Genomic DNA, 23,730 nt, shown 5'->3' with positions numbered 1-23,730 from the left:
TTTTTAAAATTTTTAAAAGCATGAGTTTCCTCTACAGAGAGCTTAATGCAGCAGAGAGGACTTCAGCTGGAACGTCTGCCAGGGTGCCTTCTTGGGCAGCAGAACAGCCCCAGAACTTGCTAATAAATTTTTGGGGAGATTTTAAAAATGGTGTCTAAATCTTTCAGGCCATGGACTGTCCTTGCCTTACATCAGCAATCACATGTGATATTTCAGCTCTGCTGTTCTTTTCCTCCCTCCATTGTTCACATGGAAAAGGAACAAAGTCCATCTCTTTTTGCCACTCCATGAAGCTGCGTTGTACCTGAAGGCCTGACATGAGAGAACCACAGGGGCAGACTGAATCACTTCTTTGCTATCCTCAGCTTGTGACTAATACTAACACCAAGAACAGAAGTCTGCTGAGCACTTCAGTGGGAGTTAGGCACTAAAAGTCATCCAGGAACATGTACTTCACCAACATTTTGTCTTCAAGGTTCTATGAAACATCAATTAATCTTCACAACATTCCTGAAAGGTATCCCTACCCATTTTGTCCTGAAGGGAAACTGAGGGAGATAATTAGAGTCTTGTAATGAAGTAACACTTGATGACCTGGAGCCCAATCTGCTATCGGGGTCAATAGGCAGATTATGTTCTTGGACTGACTAATTGTAGGTGCCTAATTGTATTAACACACAAAAGCAGCAATTCATGGCACAGCAAAGAAACTGCCACCCCCAGCAGTCCTTCCCTCTGGGTGAATTACATCACCTCAGGGCTCTGATTCACCATCTCAGACAGATTTAGCTGTGGAAACTAAAGAAAGTACTGCCTCTACAGCTGCCTCGATAGGTGTCACAGATGACTCCCCTCCTCAGAAATGAGACAGCAAATACTCTCCCTTATTAAGAATAAAATACAACATTGCATGTTCTTATCTTCAAAAAATACTGTAAGCCTAGAATTTAAAGTGGAGAGTACTGTACTTTCAGCATATGCAAGAAGATAGAGCGAGTCATTGCCCACTTCTGCCTCAGTTTCTCTATTTATATTTCCTACTGATAAAGCATTCCTCCTATTTCACTCCTATTTAAACTTTGTCACCTTCAACATTATGAAAAAATCATTAGAACAGGACTCTAACGAGCAAGTGAAGGGAGTTTAATGCTCAACTCCATCTCGAGACAGTGGAGTGAACACTGGTTGCTCACACAGAGCTGCTTTGAAATTCCAGCCTTGATGTCAGTAATTTTTTTTTTATTTTTTATTTTTTAAGAAGAGTCACTGTCTTGCTTAAGACTTACTACTGTCTAGCTGGTCTAAATGATTTCAACTGAAATAACTGGGTTGTACCTTAGAGATTTGGTCAGAGCTGGTTTCTTCACTGATATATTTGCCAGAAAAATAAATTCAGTTTCTCAATGGAAGAGCTCAATTTGCAAGTTCCACAGCAAATGCAGAAAAAAATAAATTTTAAGCAAAAGAGAATGCTCTGAAATTAAATTCTGCAGAAATGTGTATTCTGACTTTTTGATCCATTGTGCTGAGTATAGATTTCAGCAATTGCCTGAAGTATTCACCAAACAATTCTTAACAAATACACTAGTGTTCCATTATTATAGATCTAATGTACGGGGAAAAAAAAAATCCTTTCAGCCTCAAGTTTAGGATTTGTTTTCCTAAATATTTTTTTCTCTCTCCTCAGTATTCTGCTGTCTGAGAAACTGATGCATATTTTACTGACTTTGAAACAATGTTTAGGGTCACTCCAAAGGAAAAGAAAGAACGCTCAGATGATACTACCTGTCTCATACATTGAAATTCAAAGCAATTGTGTTTCATCAGAAATAGATGATGATTTCTCAGCCACTATTACAGTCAAATCTATGTATAAAAATTCTGTATGAAAATTTAGACAAGCACTACATTCTGTAGTCCTGAGATTTCACAGAGTAACATTTATCATTTGAGAAGCAACAGCATAAAAATGAGTGCAGATTGCTGGGGTTTCTATGCAGCTATACCCATCCTTCAAACTTTTTTAACCTACCTTGTGGCTAATGACCTCAGGTGGGAATATGAGAGTATTGCATTTAAAAAAGCAGGAAACTTGCAGACAGAAGCCAACAGTAGACTTTTCGCTCTTCTATATGCTCTGAAGAGACTTAATCAGAACATTTTCAATATATTTTCGCTAGAGTTGGACTCAGCAAAACAACAAATGCTTTTTGATTTTTGATTTTCTGTTGCAGGAGTCTGACAAAAGCAAAATTGTGTGTCGGGTACTACATTCTAAAACTCTAGAGAGTCACAGAGCACTCTGTGATTGATCTCTGCTCTTAAAGATATGGCTTTGCTTCATTGTTCAGCTTGACACCACAGCCCTGAAGGAGATGACCAGAGCCACATGCTCTGCTCTAACAGCATCTCTCATTCAAGTGGCTGGTGATCACATCTGACTGAGGGGATCCCAGAGCCTCTAAGGATACCAGCCCACCTGTAGACTAAAGGTCAGCATTTATTAATGACCAACTTCATCTGTTTTTCTTTTGCTAAACTTTACTGAGACAAAAAACTGCTGTTTTCAGATTGCTCTGAGACCAGCTGGCTTTTAAGCATTGGAAAATAAATCCCTAGCTGAGAACCACCATTAAAGACAGCAAATTGATATTGTATTAAAAAATAGTTGTAAAAGCCACTTACATAACTTTACATTTTCATACACTTAAAGAATGTCAATTTATTGAAAAATAATAACAGTCCACTTCCATCTAGCAGACTAAGCCAATAATAATGATGTATTTTACAATGTATGATTTTTGCCATGTGGTGTAGAGGTATAAAAAAAAAAAAAATCAATGCAACTAAATTGACAAGTTGTCAATGACTGGAACTTCCTTTTTACTATTACTTCTCTAAACTGAATTCCACAGCATCACAATCATTAATTAACGTCCTACTCTGATGGTTTGTGTAGCTGGGAACAACTGGGTTATATTTGGGAGCATTCAGGGAAAAGGGTATATTATTAGCAAAGACAGCAGAAGGTATTCATATGTAGCTACAAACAGTTTATTAAGTTAATTGCCAAAACTTTTTGAAGTTATCAAGGCCAAAATTTCCAAAATACACAAGATCCTGCTGGATCCTCAGCTGGACTCTCAGGAAGAAGTAGGTCTATGTCTTTCCAGAAAATCTGTGTCTGTCTCACGCAGGATTATAGTATTTAGCCAGATAGAGGCCACAAGATCAAGTAATTCATTTAGAAATTAATGAGCACAGTGGCTAAACTACGTAGTTGTGTCTCATCAAACTCAGAGAATACAAAAGTCAAGAACAAAACTTAAGGAGGATCACTGAAGAAACGCTTTTGTAGATTCTGAATACAAACTCCTTGAGATGCTCAATTCAACATTACACAGGTTTAACATGAACTTTGAGGGACAGGACTGCTAGTGTTAGGAAATTCTCAAACAGGTGAAAGGGATCAGGACTTGCAGCTGTGATATGCAGCTATCTTATCTTCTTTATAGCCTTGTTTTTAGGGGAGATAGTGAATTCCATTGTAAAGATCCTTTGGTTTTGGTTTGTTTTCCTGTATGATTCCAGAGAACAAGGAGAATGATTCTTTCAGAATAAATATTTTGTTCTTTACTATTATGTTTCTGCAGCTGAAATCAAGCATCTGGATCAAAGAGATCCTCTGGGACATGTGCTAAGGACCATGTTTTTCCACCTTGGTCTTTTGGGCCGTGCCCTTAATTGGAGCTTAGTGTCCCATTAATGATTGTGCCTCTTGGGATTTATATGATCATTTCAGAATTGCAGTTTTCGTCTAACGGAGTGCTGAAAAACAAAGAGTCCTTGTAGCCGTATCCCAAAGGCCCCACAATTAAATGTACAGCACTTATCAATTAACCTGATGTTTAAAAAACACAGTAGTAGTGGCTATCTGCTTAGGAAAGTCCCTGGTCTAAACCAACACAATTTAATTGTCTTCTAATGCAATTCTGACCTTATGCAAGGACCAGCTTGCATGTGATGCTAATAGTAGACTTTATGTTTTGTGGTGACTAGGTTAACAGATTACTGCACCATAGGTATTAGTTTAAAGGCATTACAATACTGAAATTAATCTTGATCATATCTCAGAGTTCAGAATATCTGCAATTTTATAGAGTAAGTAAGTGTGCAATGAGTTCCTATGAAGTTTAAGCCATAGCAGAAATAATATATCACAGGTCTTCCTGTGAGACCTGGAGGTGGATATGAAAACAAACAAAAAAAAAAACCAGATTATAAATTCAGTAATCTCAGCAGTAGCATGGAAGAACACTGCTGATACATTTCCATGCTCAGGAAAGTGAATTCCACCACCTTCCTGAAACTCCTGTGACAGATCTTAGAAAAGACTACTAATTATTTAACCACAGAGAGACATACAGAACTATACAACAAGTCAGCTTGTCAATGTAGAGTTTTCAAGCATAGAAACTCATCCATGTTCTTGTTTTTATAAGCTCAAAAAAGATATTTCCATAATTTCCTAAAATATTTGCTGCAATTTCAGTTTCAAAAGAGCTGGTGACATAGCCACAAATAACTTTTTTAATCTGCCAATGCTCTGAAAATGAGTAGAGAAAACATACATAAGGTTTATGTAGGACCAAAGAAAATGGCTCAGCAGCAGAAATATGTATTTTCATGGGTCTAAGAAGACAGAATTAAAAGCTTTCCAATGCTGCTTGCTTAAATGTCTGAGTTTTTAGTTCCTAGCATATAATGCCTTCCTTGCAGGTCAGTTCTCTAGGCCACTCATTTCAATTGATAAACACATTAATGGGAAAAAAAAAATTGGTTCCCTGCAAAATAAATAAATAAAAATAAAGCCCAAAACACAGAACAGAGCAATCTTTGTAAACTTCTAGGAATTAAAACACAAAGCAAAACTCAAGACATGGAAGAAAACAACAAAGCATCCCATCCATGCTTCACCCATAACTTCATAATTCACCAGCACGAGGTATTTGTTTGCTGACAAACTTCCTCTGAGCTTCATTTCAAAGATAAAAGCAAGGATTTTAAAACTGAAAGGTTTAGGGGAAAAGGAGAAGAGGAAGGGGAAAAAAAGAAAAAAAAAGAAAGAAAAAAAAAGCTCTGAAATTTATTCAGGAGATTTTTTTTTTTTTTTTTTCCCCCAAGTACGTACCCTGTCAAGGGAGACATCAACCTAGTGGCCAGGACAGTGTAATTAGCCTCTAGAGATCCCAGCGTAGAATCATAAATTTCTTACATGACCCTGATACCAGAAAATACCAGCTCCTAGATGAGTATGATTTCTTTAAAAATCCAAATTCAGTTCTTGCTAGTAAACTGTAAATTGAAGGTGTGCATTCTGAGAAGCAAGTATTGGGAAAGCAGAAGAAATGACATTAATTCTGAGCTGTGATCTGAATTTCTATTAACAGATTAAACTTATTAAACTTCACTCACCTTGGTAATTCCTTTCAAATGGATGGTCTTGGAGCTGTTTCATCACCTCAAAGCTTTTACACATGACAAGGATAATGTGAGGCCCTCTCCTGTAAATAAGGGTCAGCTGAGCACAAAGAGATGTAATTGGTCCTAGAGAGGGAAAGATCTAAGCTGACTATAGGCTGACTATAGAGAACTGGAAGTTCTTCATCACTGATGGATGGAAATGGCCTCTAATGCGAAGAGGAATCCAAGTAAAGGTCATCAGAAAAATTCTTAGGATATCTCCAGGATCTCAAGAATGTTTTGATCTGGCTCCTAAACTGATCTTTGAGTCAATCTCCAAAAATTGGAACATCACAAATATACAGGAAATAAAAAAGAGGGGAAGGAATGTGGGATCATTGATGTGGTCTCTCTGGAGAGCACTGGAGAATGGGGCAGTGCAATTCTCTCTCACTGCATTTCCCTCCACTGTCCTTTTTCCTTTCCCTTTTTTGCTTCTTCCTCTGCTACAGCTCGTCTGACATTTTTTATCTGTTCACACCTTGCTGATTCTATTCATCAAACTGACAAGAAGATATCTACTTGTTTTTGCTGAAAAGTTTTCTATTTTTTTTGATGTGCTACTTATTGAATCTCCTTTATATATGATCAAATGAAGAGGTCAATGCAAGGTGAACAGCAGAGGTATATGAGCAGGAGGAGAGAACAGACCTCCACCTATCAGCCATAGCAAACTATGAGTCTAGCCAACAGCCTAACAGCTCATTCCTGTCAAAAGGAGGTGGGAGTACTCCCTTCATGCTCATTCTCACCAGCTCTTCCTTCTTTCTGCCTTCCTCCAGCTGCAGTTTCTGCTGGGGACCTCTCTCTTGGGTCAGTGTCTCTGATGTCAGCACATCTCAATTATAATTCAGTAGAGAAATATCTAATTTCCTTTTCTTTCCCTTTCCTTTCCTTTTTTCTTTTTCTGGTCTAGTTCCTGTAGATAGGTGAGTTGAATTGACTAATCAAAGCACTCAACAAGAGCTAGACCTGCTCATTGACAGATATATGGAGCTGGGACTGGCTAAGAGTTAGAATGTAGGACACTTAAGCTCCACTCCTGGACAGTGAAGGTTGACTCAGACAGTCCTGGAAAAATGCCATAGAAAATTTTGGTGATGTGTTCTTGTGTTCAACAAAAGAAGAAGGTCCCACCAAGCCAACCAAATTGAACCAACAGGAAATAAACCATGGCAAGTAAAATGAATAATTTTACAGACTTAAACAGATGAATTGGACAACAAAGTATCCAATAATTGCTTTGTTGGAAAGGACCACAGTGCAAAGCTCAGCATAAGAACAGGTGACAAAAAAAAAGGCAAAGTTATTGGTCATGGTTTACAACTTTACTTGGTTTATAGCTGCTGCTTTGTTTGTCCACTCATCTATTATACCTGCAGCTATTACAGTGCATTTGCATGAACTTCTCTGTGAGCTAGCTAACGTTGTTCGTGTCGTACAGAATTGAGACACAGAGTTCAAACAGTCCCAGGGAAAATTAGGGGAATGCATAGAATCTGATCCTAAGATTTAACAAGTTCTCTGGTGTTACAAAGGACAAATCGTTCCCAGTTCTGAAGACCCCAATGAAGGCAGTGAGCAAAGGACACAAATAATAGAAATCACATGAAAAAGCTACCCTTATCAAGTTCCCCACAGAAGCCTTGATTATTCAGAATATGCTGTCTTTCCTCAAGTGTTTGTATTATTAAACAAAATTTGTATTGTCTAAGATTTTAAATAAGGAAACTTCAGTAAGTACACTTAGAAAGCAAATGCACTTAGAAGAGAAAGCTGCCTTTATCATTATAATAATAGCATGAGAGCTTTATAAAAAAAAAAAAAAAAATCAAGTGTACAAATTATCCGACATTCATTGCGTGACATCCTGACAGCTATGTTAGTCCTGTTAAAAATATCCAGGAGGACGCACTTTGCAGATGGTACTTCATAATCCTCTCACTTAAAAACAGTCATTCTCTACCTCAGCTAGAGCACAGCTTGATGAAGGCCATAGGACACTTGGTTCAGCCAGTCAAAGCTGCTTGATGAGGGTGTCTTTAGATAGTTAGTAACTTATTCATTCATTCATTATACACAGGAAAATTTTATGAAAGTTGGAGAAAAAAATCATACCCTTGCATCTTTGTTTCATCTTTGTTTCATCTAAGTGTATCTGCGGCCAGAATCTAGAATCCAGTTCAAATAATGCCTGCCTCTCTGAGAAATGCAAGTGTGAAAATTAGGTTAAAATACCCTAGACTTTCACCTCTGGAAACATGACCTCAAACCTGGCTTCCTATAAGTTATCAGTGAAATGATTGACTGTTCAGTGCCTCAAAGCCAAGAAATTAGTAGGCAACCTGATAGGATTGATTGTCAGAAAATGTTCAGGAATGGAATATCTTGCCTGGGATGAGGTATCTAAACAAAACCCTACAAGTAACCTTCCGGAACACTCAGCCTCACAGCCTGCCCCTCTCTCATTCCCATTCTGCTTTGCAGCAGAAAAATACATTTGTCTAGAGTATTATACAGAAGAAAATTTTAAAATAATGTCAAGCAGAGAAATATAATTTTCTTAGCAAACAAGATGTCAACCCAACAGTACAAATGTCATATTTACATTCATCTTATTAAGATTTATACCATTTAATGTTGGGCTTTAAGAATTACTTTATAAACAGAATATAATTTTCATATAAAAGGGATGGTATATTTTTAAATCAATCCTGTAAAAACTCACTCATCAGTGGTTTATGAAACTTGAGTACACTGATGCTTCAGTACTCAATTAATGTCAGGCAATATGGATTTCAATCTGGCTTGAAATATATTTAAACAAATGAAGTAGATACAAATGTTGGCTCTTTGGCCAGACAGAGCTAAAAATCCATTTTCTACCCCATTTATAATAAGAAGTAATCTGAATGTAATTTATCTAAAGCACAATATGTTTCCCTAATTTTTACATGTAACCATTACTTATAGTTTAAGTAATAGTTATATCCATGGATCTTAGTGCACTTAATTGAAAATGCATAGTATTAAAACGTAAGGCTCCATCTTTCAAAAATAAAAGCATTATTCTAAGGAATAATTGAAGTAGAGGAGTGGGGACTGGGAAAAGGCAAAGCAAGGGAACCTGAAAAAATTCTTTAAATGCAAACATTTCTTCCCCTTTATGTTATATTAGGATCATGTTTGAATGAAATTAGTCTCTCTCAGCCCCATATTTCAGTTCAGATTACAAAATTCTCTCATCTGATTGTCACATTTTGCACTGAAGTCAAATCCTTCTGCAGCAGAGTGACATGTCAAGGGTGACAGTGACAAATTGTCACTAAGTAAGGAATAACACATGACAGGGCGTTCGGCCATAATGAGATATATGCATGCCTCGAGAGCGTTTGCAGGCATGAGGCTGAAGGGCGATTGCTCCCAGCACTCATAATGTTGCTAGGTCTCATTAAGACTTTACATGCACTGGAATAGATTTCTAGTGATTAGAAGAAAAGAAAAAAAGATTTATGAATGAGTAAATCATGGCAGCAAGTTTTATTTTTATTCATACTTACCTAGAAGTCTGTACAGATATTAAGGCTCGGGAAAAACAGGAGAAAGGGTCTTTTATCTCTCTTAAATTTTTTAAGCTACTGTCCATCACTGCACTGGCACAACTACCATCCTTTCTAAATGTATCAGTGAAATTTTTGGCCTAATGAACCTGGTGGTGTTCTCTGACACGTACTCATTTGTAGTCATAAACTCTGCATGGGCAAGGTGTTACTCTTCAAATATATAATGGTTTTATTAATGTCCTTTTTTGTTGATGTAGGTTTAGAGGTAATACAGGGGCATGCCAAAGTTCACAGAAAGGTCTTTAACTTATCTTTTGTGATTTGATTTCTAATGACTTTTTAAACTTAGTACCTCTTAATTAATTATAAGATCAACCACTAAAACCTGCCAAGACTATTATAGTGATTTTATGAAGCAGGTCAGCCCCGTGGTCAAAGGGCCATTGGAAGTCATATATTCAGTTCAGCCAGTGCCTCTTACCACCAGGGAAGGAAGAGAGAATTTTGGTATGGATTTTATTGCAGTCCTCAGACTACAGATCCATTTGACTCAGGATTCAGGGCAAAGTAGTAGAGTTGTTTGTGCAAATAAAAAGTTGAAGTCGTGTAAAGAGAAGTGGGTAAAGCTAAAGTCTTCTTGGAGTCCCCACATTAGCAAAATCAGGTTGACTGACCTTTCCATGCCTCCATTTCCTTGATTATGAAAGGCTACCAGGAAGTTTAATTTCTTCAGCACAGATAGCTTTTTGGAATAAGAATACACCCATTCACAGTGCAAAAGTACTTGGTATTAAATAGTACCAATTTGTTTCTCCTATTTTAGAGAAAAAATATGTAATTTTTTTGGTCTAAAATTGAAAAGTAAAATCTCCTTCCATTCTTCCCTACAATATATGTTCTGTCTCATTATGCTTTAAAAGATGGAGAGGTGTCCGGATACGGCCAACATTGCTATTGCTCATCAGCTGTCTCAATATTTAGGAAATTTTAATAATATTAACCAGATTTTACATCTGAAGACAGCTAGTGGATGATTCACAGAGCATTTGGGACATCTTATCCTAAACAGAAATCTCTCATTTTTCTGAAAGGGTGAAAATGTAATCACGACACACAGTGAAATGGAAGAAAGGGCGCTCTGGATGAGGTAAACAAAGACAGCCTCATAGTCTGGAAGCTGAGACTGTCCCTGCTTAGATGCCTGAAATAAGAGTATGTGCTTGTTAAAACAAATCTTGGTGGCAGATTACTTTGTTAGCCACAGTAATACTTTGAATTTCTATAGCATATGTCCTATAAGAGGTTCATCAACTCTTAGCAGAACAAACTCTTCCCATCATGATATCAAGTATGTGTCTTCGTAAGCAATAGGGAAGTCACAGACTTAGCTAAATCTCTGGCAGAACAGAAATAGGGGAAACCTACCTCCCAGATATAAGCCTACCAGAGATCAAGAAGCATTTGGACAACACTCTCAGAAATATGGTTTGAATTTTGAGTAGTCCTGTCTGGAGCCAGGAGTTAGACTTGATGATCTTTGTGGGTCTCTTCCAGCTTGGGATGTTCTATTATTTTTACCAGCAGTATATACTTCTGGATATCCAGAACTTATTTATTAAATCTCATTCAGAATCATGCATAAAAACAGAACTGATCTTGAAACCTTTTTCCTTTTGGATATGAAATAGAAAGAATTGGGGATGGGGCAATGCAGAGATGCTAAAGAAAATAATTAGGGCCTGAGCCCATGCATCCAAATCCTTACTGATTTAAACAAATCTTGCTGAGGTATTTTTCTTCCTGACAGAGACAACAATTTGTGCCCTCACCTCTCATCCAACATTTCCCAGCCTCTAAGCAGCAGTGCCAATCAGCAGCCTCAGCTCTCCCATTTAGACAGTAATAAAGTCACAAACCTCTTGGATCAGGGAACAACCCCTGTGGCTGGAGCTGACAACTTTGGACTCGTTGGTCTCTGTGCAATAAATGAGTTATGCAAGTACATAAATTTTAGTTACTCACTGCTTTGGAAAGGAATTTCTGGATTATATTATCTGCAGTTATATCCTTGGCAGTGGGGCCATTCATGCATTTTTCAAACAAGATCGGCACCTGGGTCATGGCATTCACACAAACGGCCTGGTTTATGCTCTGGACTCTTAAATATCCCACAGAAATATGTTTCACAGATGGGATGGTCATTGAAACAAACTGGAAAGTGAACACAATGATGGCAGTTTTATGCATTGGCAACTTGTCTGTCTTAATTTCAGACTTTCTTGATGGTTGTGTTGGCCCTTGACAGCCACAGCCTCTGGATATTACAGAATGGGATTTATTTATTTTTTAATATAGTGCCATTTATACCTATTATATCATAGCCATCTACAAAGTAACATAATCTCTCCTGCTATTTACTGGGCAACCTATTCCAGTGCCTCTCTATCCTCCGACTAAACAGTTTCTTCCTAGCATCAAATCTAAATCTACCCTCCTTTATTTTAAAACCATTACCCCTTTTCCTATCACTACAATCCCTAATAAAAGTATCTCGCCATCTTTCCTCTCGACTCCTTTACGTACTGAAAGTCCACTATAAGTTCTTCCAAGAGCCTTTTTTCTCTAGGATGAACAAGCTCAACTCTCAGCCTGTATTCATAGGCGAAGTCCTTTTTCCTCTTTGTAGCCCTCCTCTGGAGCAGCTCTGACAGGTCCATGTCCTTCTTAGGCTGAAAACTCCAGAGCTGAACACTGCAGGCTAGATCTCGCAAAAATGGAGCAGAGAGAGGGAATAACTTCCTTCATCATGCTGGTCACACTTTTCGTGCAGCCTGGGATACTTCAGCTTTCTAGGCTGCAGACACACAGACTGACAGCTCCCGTGCAGGTTTTCATTCACCAACACCCTAAGTTCTTATCTGCATGGCTGCTCATCAGGATATTGGTTAAAGTCTCAGGGAACTAGCTGGACTCAAATAAACAAAGCTAAAGGAACTGCATTTTGAAAGTGGCAGGCTCTGGATCCCTTCTGAAATGAACAAGCAGAGAGTAAAGTGTGAGGAGAAACACAAATAGGACCAGAGGAATGTGGATGGAGGACTTCAAAGGGTATTTACATTAGTGTATTTTAAACACATTTGGATACCAAAATACAATCAGCAAATGCTGTTAGATTTGGATTCCTTTGTGTGGACATATATAATGTTTACTCCCGTTAGAGTAGGGAATACAGAGGAGGGTCTTAGATAAGGTAAGCTTTATGAGCAGTTCAACAAAAAGAAGGTGGAAAAGATCAACATTCATAAAGGAAGAAGTTTTACTCCTGCTGAGTGACATTAAAACAAGGCTGGAAAATAGATCCTAACCTCTTTCCACTTGATGTCATAGTTTTTCTTTTTTGCAGTCCACGGTAATTATATAAAGCTTATACTGAAGTGAGAAAAGGCTCACTGAAATGCTCAACACATTCTCAAAGCCTCTTCTCCAGAGAATATTTCTCCAAGGATACTGCTGCATTCAGCCCACCTCCGTTCCCAGATACATATAAAGCTACCCAGGAGGGATGGGTAAGGAAAAGAAACAGTCTGCATAGCTGAAGTTTCCAGATTTATCAGTCTTGAAACTGAAGGTTGAAGTTAAAAAAAATTGCTACTTACATCTTGTACAAGGGAGATGATTGCTCAAATAGAACGCAATGTACTGCATATCACTAAAGAAAACACAGGCATGCAGGGCTGTGGTACGCCTTGTCTGTCACCTGCACAGTACCTGTCTGCTTGCCAGACCCCAGCCGTCACTCTGCCTGGTGTTTGCTATCTCAGCACTGCATAGCAGGCAGCATGAGAGGAAAGGAGCATAGCAAAGGACACAGCAGACTAGACAGTGCCACATTTGAGCCCTTAAGTTCAGCAAGACTCACGGAGACTACTGCATTCCTTATGACAGGAGGAAGCCCACAGGCTTTCAAAACACTGGTTGCAGCCAGACCAAGTCCAGGGGACAAGAAAAATGGCATGAAGTGACTTTCCCACCATCTCCAGCCAAGCTTAAAAATCTGTTCAAATGGGAATTGAGTCCTGAGCCTTTAGACAGAAAGCTCTTTGAGCTGAGAGTAAACCAGAAACAGTTCTAGGGTTGTCTCTTTTTTTAGTTTGGATGTGTTACTAACACAGTATAACGCTACAGTCAGCTACACATCATCCCAACTGTAAAAATTAAAAGAGAGCTGTTGAATGTCAAGTGATGAAGCACTAAGTGTCACAACTTCAAAAGTCCTGCTTTTCTGGCAATATTTACTTATTCACATGACACATTAACATATGTAATAAGTACATAAAAGAAAAAATGTCATATGGAGAAGAGAAGTCAATGTGTGCCCATAATGTAGTGAATAGTATCAGATTTTTTTTTAATTCCTTGACTCATATACCTGAAATACAAACCCTATGCTACGATAACACCTTATTCTTCTGTGACTGTATAGCACCTCTCACTGTCAAGGCTTCGTGACTATTACTCTCTCTTCTGCCTACATCTAACAGAAAACTTTCACTGAGTTTCTTCTAAACCAGTTTTAAGAAAAAAGATGGCATAAAATAAAGAGCTATTCTCTAGGAAGTTATCTGAGCTCATCCCATCAGTTCTTAATTGGTATAAGCAGCGCATGTTGTCAAGCCACAATGCAGCTTGTAGTAGACTATGGCCAAATCTTGAAAGTTCATTTTGTACCAGGTTATCAAATTGCACACAATTAACTACACGTACTTTGCTTGCTTCCAAATTATGTCTAAGGTCCACCGCATGTGTTATATGGCAAAGATCAGCCACTTCAGTGAAACTTGTTTCTAAATATCACTGGTTAGAATTTTAAGGAAATAAAGAGGCAATTTTATTCTGCCAAATTTGAAGAACAGATAGCCTAAGATATATGCAGCAGTTCAGCTTCACAGTCAATGATCTTTATTCATTATTTGAATGTGAAAATAGAGTGCAAGAAAGAAAATGGTGCTACAGCCTTCCCCATATTTGACACTAGCAATCAGTTCCTCCAAAGAGAACATTATGGTTTTGGTGCATTTGCAAAGAAATAGAAAAACAAAGGTGAACACTGAAAATATATGAGTCAGAAATGAAACAAAACAAAACAAGCATTATATTTTAGGCCAGTACATCCTGAGACCAAACTTTTCTCCAAAAGAATAAAGATTGCATTGATATTCAGCTACTAAGTTAGAACAGATATATGTTGCCATTTTAGACTTCTAAAGACTGTGGAGATCTGTAGTTAAATAAATCTCCCAATTTTTAAACTAGCAGAACAGTAGCAAAGACGGTGTCTACGTGCTATTCATTATATAAACTAAAACATTTGACAGTTGAACTGAGACTCTCACTGTTACCTTCAAACTTGAACTTCGACTTGACCTAATCCCATATCAAATGATAACAGTTTACCATCTGTCCTTGGTCAGCCCAATGGAAGACTTCAAAGGATAGATTTAATAGCATATAGTTTGGCCTTGACATACAGACTGTATCTGTTCCTACTTAACGAACAATAAAACCTTGTATTTCATTTTCTTTCTTTTTTTTTTTTTTTTAAACAGATGGAGGACTGGTGTCTTATTCCATTCTGTCACCCCATCTGGACGCCTTAAATGTGATATTAAGGGAAGCATAGGGTGAGCCCACCAAAAGCTCAGGTCACGTTGAGATACAGTGAGAAAGGAAAGAAAATAGACTGATACCTATCTTGCTTCATGGTAAATTAAAGGCATTTAAGGCTGCCATAGGGGAATGTGGAGAATAAATCAGCACTAACTTCTGAAATAACAATGAAAGTACTTAACAATGCATCATTAGAGTGCACTGCAAGCTTTCAAGAAGTACAAATGCTTCATCAGTGACACCTAATTGAAAATATACATTTTTATATTTAGTTAGTTTATGTGGCACTTTCCAAAGCAACAACTTTCAAGTCTAAACAGCACAGGAATCACTTTCTGCTCACCATTTCTTCTGAGATCTCATCTGGCTGAGTTTACCACACAAAAACTTTCTTTGGGGAATTTATAGAAAGTGTTTTACTTTCAGTGCAAAATAAACAAATCTTCTGTTTTCTGAATGAGCTCTTCATTATAATCAAAGGTTCAAAAAACTTTCCTGTGAACCATTCCAATGCTCTAATATAGTGACAGTATTTTTGTAACTCAGAGTAGATTTTAACTACTCATAGTAGCTAATGAATGAAGTAGTCTAAGATACTATAGGGCAAAGAATTGACCCCCAGTAATTCCTAAAGGAGAATATATTTTTTGTACTATGAAAATGGATACAGTAGTAGAGTAGCAGCATGAGTATAATAAATATGTTCTCAGTGCACTCTGATTCTTTTGTCTGTAGATGTTCACAGAATCATAAAATATTCTGAGTTGGAAGGGACTCACAAGGATCATGAGTCCAACTCCTGGCTCCATACAGGACCAAATAAAATCCAAGCCCTATGTCTGACAGCACTGTCCAAACACACCATGAACTCAGCAATTTGGGGAAGTGCCCACTGCCCTGGGCAGCCTGTTCCATGCCCACCACCTTTTGGTACAGATCCTTTTCCTAACCCCCAAGCTGATCCTCCCTTGACACAGCTTCATGCTGTTCCCTCAGGTCCTGAACTGAGGATGAGGTGTTCTCTTTTCACATCTCTGAAATATTTAAAGCACTGCTGGATAAATAGAAAATGGGTTTCCATTTAGTAAAAGATCATTTAAAATTTAATCTGGTCATTTACATACGTAGGCTTCAAAGTTCCCTTGAACTGTGGAAGAGTGAAGAAAAACTGTACCAGTGGTAGGGCGCTTTCATGCTAAAATGATGCCACTGATCCTATAAGCAAGAGCATCCACTCCCCAGTTACCTCTGCTCTAATACTTTGAGCATACTGAGCTCTGACAAAAAAAAAAAATCTTGAGGAAAAAGTTGAGGATGGAAAAATAACATAAAGGCAAATGATTCACAAATATTAAGAATTCATTCCTATTCCTTCCCACTGTCTGTATCCCTTTGTGTCCTATATGTCCACTGAATATGAAAAAGGAATGTAATTCTCTTTCCTTGTAGCAGAGGATATTGGATCAATCAGCAAGGACAAAAATGCATCATTAATTCTGTCATGCCTACCAAAGCATTGACACACAATGCCAAATCCAGTGACCAAAGCTTAGTAAAAGTATAAACAGTTTTCGGCTCAACGAATTTCTGAACAGATCCCTGAGACCATTGTTGAGAAAATTGTTTACCGCATGAACCGTAATAAAAGAAGAGGAAAAAAATCGAATTGATCCCAACCAAGTACATTTCTAAGTTTTCCATGACAAAGAAAAAACATTTTTTCTGTACTGAAACAAATTGTTTCGGCAACTTCTCAAAAAATGTGGAGAAAATGAAAGTCTAAACTGTTACAAAACTGCTGCTGCCAACTTTCCTCATTTTCACCCTTGACTTTTATTCAAAATCTGCAACACTTAGGTAGATCAGTTGGAAGTGAACAGCGCTGTTTTCAGTCTCCCAGGATAGCACCCCAGCCCTGAAGCAATAAAGCTGTTTGAGGTATGAATCTCTCCTAGTGACGCTATTCCACTTTGGGAAATAAGCATTTCCTAGATCAAAGACTGAAACTTGAGTGGGTATCTTAAACATAAGACTGCATAATTACTTTATATAAAACATATCTAGCTTGAAAGCTCCAATGTAATCTCAGAATCAAAACACACTCTAGCTTGGGAGTTATGTACTCTTTTGACACACAGAAAGAGCTTGATTTAAATCCCTGTTGGTGGTTCTGCAAGTGACAGGGGACAAAGATTCCATGGACAGCAGCTTGGAGGTGCTGATTTTTCAAAAAATAAGAAAGAAAAAAAAAAAAAACATCTGTGTGCGTGCTGTAACTATGGGCCTTCTATGCAGTAAAGATCAGGAAAAAGGAGGAATTATATGAGAACATATTAGACAGGCCAGGCAACACATGAAAGGAAACACCCAAATCTCCACCTGAGCCATGAGGGAATGGGAACTTCCAGTGTTACAAAGGGGGAATCTTAAATGCATTTGTTTGTTGGCAAGGGCAATTTTTATCTCATTTTCTCTAATGGAAGTTTCTCCTGCTTACTTGCATGCCTCTTCTGCTGTGACTGAGGAGGCAACCACGCCATGCGTCTGCTCTGAGAGAAACCCTGCAGCCATGCTTTGATGCCAGGGTTGGTGTCGAAGCATGGAAAAGGAACCACTTCAAATTCCCTTGGTCTTGAAAGGTTTAAAAGATTCAGCATTTCCAAGGATTTAGGGTCAGTTGGGCTCAGGAATGTGTTTGAAGGTTCAGATAACAGCATACTTGTTTTCTTAACAACCTGTCCTTTCTCATCTTCAGAGCAAAAACAAGTCAAGTGTGTCTTTATACACTACTTTAGTAAAATGGATGTGCAGTACACACTTCATTACAGCCACCAAGGGAATTAAAAGTAACTTGAGCAAATGGCCCCCAACTCCTAATTATCTTTTTTAGACACTGGAAGACAAAATGCACAAATGAACTAGCTCAAGGACAGCAGAGTCCTTTGAGTTTCCCAGGAAGCAGTGACTGCATAAGCCATGCCCTGAGCCATCTCCTCAGAGCCTGGCACTTCACAAGCTTCCTGGCATTGCAACCAGGATCCAGGTAGCACCCAGAGGCCTTCAGAAGCAGCCCCTCCACGGGTATGCAGGGCAAAGCTGAAAGGAATCCAGCTTTGTGTCTGAGCAATGCTGCCCTCCAATGGCATGCTCGTGGCCATTGCTCAGCCCATGCCTGCATGGACAGCCCCTTGGCCACAGATGATTCAGCTCCTATCCCCTCAGGCTCCGAACCCCTCAGAAAGGCAAAAGAAGGGAGTATATAATAATCAATTGCTTACTATTTCTGTCTTAGGGCTTCTGCAGCATGTTGTCAGCTGTCTGGTTCAGCCAGCAGAACCCTGTATTCTGACTGTCCAGGCCCTTGCAACTGTGGCCACAGCCCCACAGCCTTTCCAGCCTGCTGGTCCCCTAGCATCTCATTAACAAGCAGCTCATTCCTCATTAATTCCTGCAGAGCTAATGCAAGAGCAAGGCCAGAAGCTGAGGATTTTAACTGAGAACACAAATATTATTTAAAAACCAAACATCCAAATCATGACCGATCTTAAAGATCTGTCCACAACCCTGACCACAATCATGTGCTCCCCACTACAGTGTTCACTGCAGCCCCGTCTGGGTCCTTAGGCCAATCCAATCTCTAACTCCTTTCTGACTCCCCTATTGGCAAAGATCCTCTTCAGCAGTTTTGTGTGACCTCCCTTCAATATAATCACTCAACCCCAAAGGCTCTCTTTGGGTTTTCCTCAACTTACTAAAACATTTTTCCTCTACATTGCCAGTCTCCACCTGAGCCAGTCAAGACCTGTTGTTTATTTGTAGGACCTGGCTTTAAGTCCTGAATGTATGTGAAGATTTATTAGATAAATACATCGCTTGGTTTATTTGAATTATGGCTAAATACTGAAGGCCAGTACATGCTTCCGCAATAACTGAGGTGCCACAACTTTTAGATGGACAAAAGCCCATGGCTACATTTATTTGAATACTCTTTGTGGAGAAGGAGACTTGAACTGGGCACACTTAGTGGATTTGCAAGTAGCTGCACAATATAAATGTATAAGGGAAAATAAATTGTAAACAGGAGAGATGTAGCATGGCTGGGAAAATGGAAATCCATGTGCTATGCTCAGATCCAGTCAGTGCTCTGTATTTTGTGCACTTAGCAAAGCTGGTTGTATAAGGAGCTCAGATACATGGAGGCACTTTTAGCTAACATGAAATGCTCTTCTGCCTTTCCCTCAAGTTCCCCCAGATACCTGTGAAATTATTTATCCAATACAGAAATAGGTCTGCCTTACGCCACACGAGCCTGCTTCTCAAAATCTCTGGCTGGAGTTCTGCAGTTCTAAGGAAAACCTGTAGCTGAGATATATATTTTAAAAGTAACTATGAGTTTACAACGTGCTTTCTCAGATGCTTCTTGCATCTGGAATGTTACTAGTGTAAATATATAGTTTATGTAAGCTTATAACTTCATACAGATTTTAAAAGTTTGGTAGTTTGTAAGCCAGAGCTGTGATGTAGGTCTAGAGGGACCTACGCTAAGGATCAAAATGCTGGGAAGTTTCAACTGCCTTTATGGGCTTGCAAGCAGAGTTAAGCAGAAGCTGTAACTCAAGTGAATAGGAATTCTTCTGTATGTAAAATCCAAAGTTTTCCTACAATAAAAAAAATATTGACTGAGCCTCACTGTGGCCATTTAGATGATCAGATTCCAGGCAGCGCACTCCTCCCAGACACCTGCAGATCTCCCAGCTGTCTGAATGGAGACACAGGTTGTTACTTCCCAGTGTCACTCTTGTCTCCAGACACCTCAGATCCTCTGCAGCCCACACTGCTTTGCATGTGACATGGCCATGGTCTTCCTCAGTCAGGTGGGAGGGTGCTTTGCATACTTTAATGCCAGCCTTGCAGTGCCTGAATCATTACAGACTCCCAGTGGGAAGGGGAAGAAGTGATAGTCAGCAACTGCTCATCGAGTCTTGGACGCAGAATTTATGGTTAATCTTTCTCAGGTTTTGGTCCCACATCTCACCCCCAAACTTCCCTGGAGCAGCAGACTCTTCCATGAGTTCTACTGTTCCCATTCTTGCTCTTACACTGAGCCATGAGTGATAGGTTCTACTCTGTGATGATCTGGCAACTGGATTTAGAACTTACATCTAAGTAAAAAAAAAAAAAATCCCTCATCTTGCGTAATCGTATATTAGTCTCTGCATGGGCTACTATCTACAGAAAGATTATGTGTCTACTATCTTCTGCTTTTACCACCCCACTGTGACATGCTCTTGAAACCTAAGAAATTACTTTCAATGAGAGGTAATAGCTGGCTTCAAGCAGGCAATCCAACAAGCAGTGGAGACTTTGCATATAAAGCTATTAAAACACAAGGTAACATGAAGGATCAACTTTCCATAGCAAGCAGAGAGAAGATAAAAACAGAACATATTTCTGTAATGAGCTAATTACACTTAATACAGAAGAGTGTTGGGATGTCTTCTTGGAGAGGCTACATTCAGTGCTGATGGATCTAGGAATGCTGGACACCAGTTTGCATTCCTTACAATACTTGAGCATCTGTTTCAAACCATTTCCTGACAAACTAATTTCCCACTTGAAATTTCAGAAGACACCAGTTTTGAAGCATGGCTTTTTTATTCCCATTACAAAACACCTACCTTTTAAACCTAACTTGTAAATCAGCAGAAGACATCTACTGCTTTTATACATAATGATGAAAGTTATTTTCACATTTTCAGAAAATACTGTCTAAGAATATATACCACTTGTGTACTTATACCACAAACTGATGAACTGACTGCAGTCAAGACGTGACTAAAAAATTAACAAAATGTAAATAATTATTTCAAAAGGTAAATATACTTAGTCTTTTACTCACAGTATACTAGCAGCTTACTGTAAATTGGCAGGTATGATTTTGAAAAGATCTTCAAAAGGCAAAGAAAATAAATACCAGTTCACTTTCCCTATTTGTACAAAGTGGAAGGTTTTGGGAACACAATGGGAAAGGTTGTGCTGATAGTTGCAAATAGTTAAACGATCAGAATTTCCATTGCATTCTTCATCTATAAAGCACACAGAGCCTCACAGAAGAAGACTACAGGTTTTCCCAATTCCTTATGAAGAGGTACAAAAGAAGGCTCCTAAATGAAGCAAGTCTCAGTGACAGACACCAAACACAGCAGCACATTCACTTCCAGCACACTGCTGTAAGCAGAGGAAGTTTACTTCAGACAAGGAGGCAGAAATGTGGTAACTTCTGCTCTCTATAATACCAGAGGAGTTTTAGAGCTATAATTATGGTGACAACACAACCTCAGTCAACCATTTCCTCTTCGCCTAGGAAATTATATTTTAAACATTAGAAGGCTCCAGTAAACTGTCAGCCATGCAAATTTGCCAGCTTAAGGTGACTAATGTAATTCCCAGCTTAGGAAAGGCCAGACAATAAGTTCACTGCAATGACTGGTACTTACAGGCAACTGACCAAGAAGAGAGAATCCAAGACATGCACAGCTATCCCACTATTCACTTCTGGCAGGCAAAAAGGTTTACAGAATATACTATATAAATCTCACTACAGACCAATCTTTACATTTGACTGAACTGACTGAGGCTATTTTACTTCACAGGGCCTCCATAGGATATTAACGTTGCCCCTAAATTATTTAGCTGTATCATGAATCAGGAGCTTTTCAAGACCTGTATGAGGGACCAGGAGAGAAAGTGACATGCAATGGTTGGGGATTTTATATGCAGTTTAGCACCTGACTTAGCATGTGATGCTGAGCAAGTGAACAGTGTTTCTGGTCTTGTTTCCCTGTCTTTAAAGGAAGACAGTATCTAGTTTCTAGATATGAGTTCCTCCTACAGAGTCTGTGAGTCTCAGTGTTTGTAGAACAGATTGAATTCTTCGGAAGAAAGACGTACAAAATCATTATTGATCGCAAATGTTTTGTATACTATGTTGCTGCACTCAATAGCACAATCAAATATAGAACATGTTTCTGCAAAGCCAGCATGTAGAAAATTCTCCTTTGTCTCTTTCTACTTTATCAAGCAGTCCATGGAAATCTTTAGAAATCCTAATCAATACTAGTTAAAACATCAGGACTGATTTTATCTTCCACATTCTTTGTAATTTCCCTCACACAGGTAATACCCTTGTGGGAAGAATACCTTCCCTTCATAATTATAACACACAAAGCTTCAGACATGCACATTTTAGATGAAGGCCTCAATTTCTGAAGGCTCTCATTATCCTTCCAACACAAAGATACTTTCCTGGGGGCCACTGCTTTTGTATGGAAGGATGTGTATTTTGTTTTCTTTCAATTTTACAGTGAAAGACAATGTCATGACCATCTCATAGGCTTACTAGCTGTTCATTTCATGAACAATCAAAACCACCTATTGTATGAGTGCAGTTTTATTAGAATACAAGAGCCCATAAAGAGTGGCCTACGAGCACAGTGATTGTTCTTTCCATATAAACAGTTTCCAGTGCATGCCTCTTGGATTCACAGGGTTAGCACATGCGTTTTGTCAACTCTAGAAACTATTCTAAATCAGTTCATCACATTCCAACCCAACACTTCTTCTCATTACAAAGTTACTAGCTTGAAATGGACATTCTAGAATTAACACTATGACTGATTTAACTGGTGATAAGAAGAACATCCAAACGCAGCACAAGTGCAAGTCTGAGTGACAGCACCTAGCAATGCTTGAGGCTCCACTAGTAGAAGCAATATGGGAAAACTGAGATTGCTGTAGTACTTCATTTCTCCTCTCAGCCTGTGAAAGTTTGCTTTCCACAACTGACTTCCACATGCTACTTATGTATATTTCTCAATAGGAAGATATCATTGATACGACTTGATCAAGTACTTGATTAGTCTGAAAGCAGAAGTGAATTTTTTAGAAAGCAGTGTACGACTCATAAGATCGGAGGGGAGCTGCCCAACTCCTTTTGAACAGTGCCTGCATGATTTCCACCCAACCCAGTAACAGATGAAATTAAAGTAATACAGGCCAGGAAAAAAAAAAAAAAAAGTTATTTCTTAGATGAAAAGTGTCTTTATAATTTCTGTCTAAAAATAAACAAGCAGAAAAAACACAAACCCTAATTTTGCAGAAAGGTTGTACTCTCTGCAGGTTTAGCTAGCTCACCAGAGGCTCAAATGAACAATAATACTGGCACAGTAAAGGAACTGGGACTCCTCTATGGACCCCATGTAACCATTAGATTGGTTCAGCTGCAATGTGAATTTACTCATGACTATCTATAAAAACATGCTAGACAAGAATCAACTGAAAGATTCTCATTCGCTGAGTATAGGACTTGACAGGTCTGAATGTGCATTTTAAATGCCTGAACAATGAAGGAAATAAATTCTGGTGATGAAAACTTTTTGAACAACAGAAAAAATCCAACCTGAAGCCACGGTGTATAGAACATTGAAGACATCCTTTTATCTTTGGAAATTATTTTACAGTTTACTGAATAACAACTCTGGAAATAAAGCCCTTGTTTATTTGCAACGGGAAGGGTTTAAATAACTACAGTTGATCCATTAGGTTTGGGAACTCACAGTACTGTACATTGTTTTAGTGTACTAAATATAGTTGACTTCTGTCACTTTCAATTACCCTTCTGAAAAGGACAGGAGAAAAATAACATCTCTCTTTATATTACTTGGTTTGCTGTTGATTAATTCTTCTCCTCTAGTGCTTGCTTGTTTTGTAGGGTAAGGAGGACAGAATAGTTTAATGGTGGGGAAAAAAAAAAGCCTTAAAAAAGCTCTTACAGAATTTAAGCTTGTAGACTTTCGTATTTATATTTCATCAATAAAATGTCAGGATTGGTGATAAGGACACAAAAGTCAGAAAAAGAATGGGTTGAATTTTAACTCTTCTAAAACAGGCCTTCTGTAAGAAATCCTGGATGTTTCAA

This window comes from Phasianus colchicus, chromosome 5 (assembly GCF_987193195.1).
Source record: "Phasianus colchicus chromosome 5, bPhaCol1.hap1.1, whole genome shotgun sequence".
In the NCBI taxonomy this organism is placed as follows: Eukaryota; Metazoa; Chordata; class Aves; order Galliformes; family Phasianidae; genus Phasianus; species Phasianus colchicus.
The sequence above is the reverse complement of the archived record's forward strand: the minus strand, read 5'-3'. Positions refer to the sequence as shown.